We start from the raw sequence: 4,092 nt of genomic DNA, 5'->3' as shown, positions 1-4,092 counted from the left end.
GCAACAACCAACAACTTCCAAAATCCACACACTGAGGAGGTAGACTCAAAAGCACCAGAATCTTCCTGACATGAGTCTCTCTCCATGGGATCCACCTCTGCACAGCAGATACTCTGCCATGGTCACTGCCAGTGCTTGCTGCTGAATGGCCTGAGGGTAAATCCCTTCCATTAACAGCAATCAAGACACAACTACAACAGGAGGGTGCACACAGTCTACCTGGGGGAATGCCTGGAGCACCCAGCTCAGGTAACCAGGGAGGCTATACCACTGGGCCCTCTAGGAAACTTACAACCTAAGGCCACTCTGTCAAGACTGAAAGATGTAGCAGATGTATCTAATATATAGAAACAATCACAGGGAGGCAGCCAAAATGAGGAGACAAAGAAACATGGCCCAAGTGAAAGAACAGAACAAAACTGCAGAAAACGAACTAAACAAAATTGAGACAAACAACCTACCAGATGCAGAGTTCAAAACACTGGTTATGAGGATGCTTAATGAACTTAGGAAAAATGGAGAGGAACTTAATGAGAACTTCAACAGGGATACAAGAAAGATAAAAATAGAGATATAAAGAAGAAGCAATCAGAAATGAAGAATACATTATAGGGAATCAACAGTGAAGCAGATGAAGCAGAAGATCAAATCAGCAATTTGAAAGATAAGGAAGCAGAAAACACAATCAAAACAGCAAAAAGAAAAAAGTAAATCCCAAATGAGGATATTATAAGGAGCCTCTGGGACAACTTCACATGTACCAATATTAATGGTGATTCCAGAAAGAGAAGAAAGGGAACAAGAAACTGAAAACCTATGTGGAAAAATAATGACAGAAAACTTTCCTAATGTGTTGAAGAAAAACCCAAAGAGGCCCATAAAAAGACACATTATTATAAAAATGTCAAAGTTTAAAAACAAAGAAAGAATCCTAAAAGTAGTAAGGAAAAGCAATTAGTTACCTACAAAGGAATTCCCATGAGACTATCAGCTGATTTCTCAACAGAAACTTTGCAGGCCAGAAGGGATTGGCAAGAAATATTCAAAACAGTGACAAGCGAGGACCTACAACCAAGATTATTTGACAAAGCTATCATTTAGACTAAAAGACAGATAATGAGCTTCCCAGTTCCTCATCACCAAACCAGTAATACAAGATGGACTTTAAGAGGAAGAAGGGGGGACATATTTAAAAATGTGAATAATAAAATGACAACAAATACATATCTCTCATCAATTACACAAATGCAAATGGATTAAATGCTCCAATCAAAAGACTTATGTGGCCTGAATGGATAACAAAACAAGACCTTTATATACGTGGTCTAAAAGAGACTCACTTCAGATTGGAAGACACACAAAGAGTGAAAATAAAAATATTTAATGAGAATAGAAACAAACCACAAAAGCTAGAGTAGCAGTACTTATACCCAACAATAGACTTTAAAACAAAAGGACATACAACAAGAGACAAAGAAAGACCTAGCAAATCTACTTGTCACTGTTTATCTGAAAAAAACAAAAACACTAAATAAAAAAAGACACATACATCCATATGTTTATTGCAGCATTATTTACAATAGCCAAGATCTGGAAGCAACTCATTTCCATTGATAGATGAGTGCATAAAGAAGTGTTGCGTATACGCTAATGACACAGGCCTAAAAAAGAATGAAATCTTGCCATCTGCAACAACATGGATGGACCTAGAGGGTACTGTGCTGAGTGAAATAAGTCAGACAGAGGAAGACAAATGCCATATGATTTCACCTATACATGGAAGTCAAAAACAAAACAAGTGAACAAGCAGAACAGAAACAGACTCATAGATACAGAGAACATTTGGATGGTTGCTCAGTGAAAGTGGGCTTAGGGTGATGAGCGAAAAGGTGAAGGGATTAATAAGTAGATATTGGTAGTTCCAGAATAGTCATAGGAATGTAAATTACAATATGAGAAATATAGTCAATAACATTATCATAAATATGTATGGTGTCAGATGGGTCCTAGATGTATCAGAGTGGTCACTTAATAAGTTATATAATCCTTAGTCACTGGGCTATACACCTGAAACTAATATAATATTGTATGTAAATTGTAATTGGAAAAGTAAACATTTATTTAGAGCAAATTATATCAATTCATTCATAAATAAATATGCAAGAACTATGATATGATCCAGAATTCCACTTCTAGATGTTTATCCAAAGGAACTATCGTCAGGACCTTGAAGTGATATCTGCAGCCCATGCCCACTGCAGCACTGTTCACAGTAGCCAAGATATGGAAACAACTCAGATGCTCATCAACTAAGGAATGGATACGGATAATTATATATATATATATGATATTAATCGTTCTTTAAAAATAAGGAAATTCTGCTATTTGTGACAACATGGATTGACATGAAGAATGTTGACATTAAATGATCATCAGAAATACTTGGTCTGTATTTATATTTCATAAAATTTATTAATAAAATATATATTTACATATTCAGGTTGTTCCAAACATACCTAAAAGTTTTCTAGGAAGTGAATGGAATATCAGTTTTCAAATTTATCAGTTGAGGGATCCAGACTAGGTGATCTCTTTCTGGTCTAGTTGTCTGTGGATCTATTTTTTGCTAAATTATATGACTCAAGATTCTTTGGCATGGGCTTTATATGGGTAAGATAGTGTGAAGGCATTGTTCTCATATGGATAAGGTTTCCCTTTGTCTAGAACACAGGTGGCAAACACAAGGGCCTGCAGGCTGGATCCAGCCTTCCACTTTGTTTTATGCCGCCTGACACCTTGTTTCTACCCAGCAGCAGCGCCAAGCTCTCACTTAACTGTTAGGGAGTAGTTACATTTATACAGTCCTAAAATTACATCTGTCCCTCTGAAAGCAACCATGAGGCTGATGTGGCCTCTGGTGAAAATGAGTTTGACACCCCTGGTCTAGAAAGATGAGGACAGCCACAGATGGGACATGCAGAAGAGAAGGAGAAAGAATGAAGACTCTGCCAAGGAGATGATAAGACCTACCGTTAAAAAGAAAGATAGAAAAGAAAAATAGTTCCACCACCATCTTGCATTCCTATAAACTGGCAGTGACCATAACTCAGAGCAATTTTGGGCCATGAAGCTGCCAACCAGAGCTGGGACCCTCTCAGAATTTTATTCCCTCAATGTTGCCCCCAAAGTGAAAGCCACAACTGCCCCTGCCCCTGCAGGAGTGCCTCCACATCCCCAGGACCTTGAGTTTACCGTATTACCAAATGGTTTAGTGATCGCTTCTCTGGAAAACTATGCCCCTGCATCAAGAATTGGTTTGCTCATTAAAGGAGGCAGTAGATGCAAGGATTCTAACAATGTAGGAAGCTGTCATTTGCTTCGTCTTGCATCTAGTCGGGCTGTAAAATGAGTATCATCTTTCAATATAACTCATGGATTGTAGCGGTTGGTGGTAAATTGACTTCAACAAGGGAAAACATGGCCTACACTGTAGAATACCCAAGGGATAATGTCAATACACTAATGGAGTTGCTGTTCAATGTCAGCACAGCACCTGAATTTCATCATTGGGAGGTAGCTGCCCTTCAGTATCCACTAAGGATTGACAAAGCTAAGGCTTTCCAGAATCCACAGGCCCATATCATTGAGAATTTTCATGCTACAACTTACTGAAATGCCTTTTTTTGTCCAGACTATGGGACTGGAAAGATGACACCAGATGAGTTACACCACTGTGTTCAGAACCATTTTACAAATGCAGGAATGGCTTTGATTGGACTTGGTATGAGTCATCCTTTTCTGAAGCAAGTTGCTGAATGGCTTCTGAACATAAGGGGTGGGCTTAGTTTACCTGGTGCAAAATCCGGGATTTCTACTATCTCTTAGGTTGTAGCCTCTTGAGATGTTATCACGGCTGCCTACAACCAATTAAAAACAGTTACTCAAGGAAACCTTTCCAATGCAGATGTCCAAGGTGCCAAGAACAAGCTGAGAGCGGGGTACTTAATTGTCAGTGGAATCTTCTAAGTGTTTCCTGGATGAAGTCAAGTCTCGGGCCCTCATTGCTGGTTCATACATGCCACCATCCACAGT

The 4,092-nt window shown here is 38.8% G+C and overlaps 1 pseudogene; it reads left to right on the top strand.

Moving 5' to 3' along the window:
- The first annotated feature begins 3,072 nt into the window (after window positions 1-3,072).
- LOC118980460 (cytochrome b-c1 complex subunit 2, mitochondrial-like) lies at window positions 3,073-3,885 on the top strand (annotated as a pseudogene).
- Window positions 3,886-4,092: the final 207 nt, after the last annotated feature.

This window comes from Sturnira hondurensis, unplaced genomic scaffold (assembly GCF_014824575.4).
Source record: "Sturnira hondurensis isolate 20B ecotype Veracruz unplaced genomic scaffold, ASM1482457v3 Scaffold0022910, whole genome shotgun sequence".
Classification (NCBI taxonomy): domain Eukaryota; kingdom Metazoa; phylum Chordata; class Mammalia; order Chiroptera; family Phyllostomidae; genus Sturnira; species Sturnira hondurensis.
Note: the sequence above shows the minus strand (reverse complement) of the source record. Positions and strands in the feature narration are given on the sequence as shown.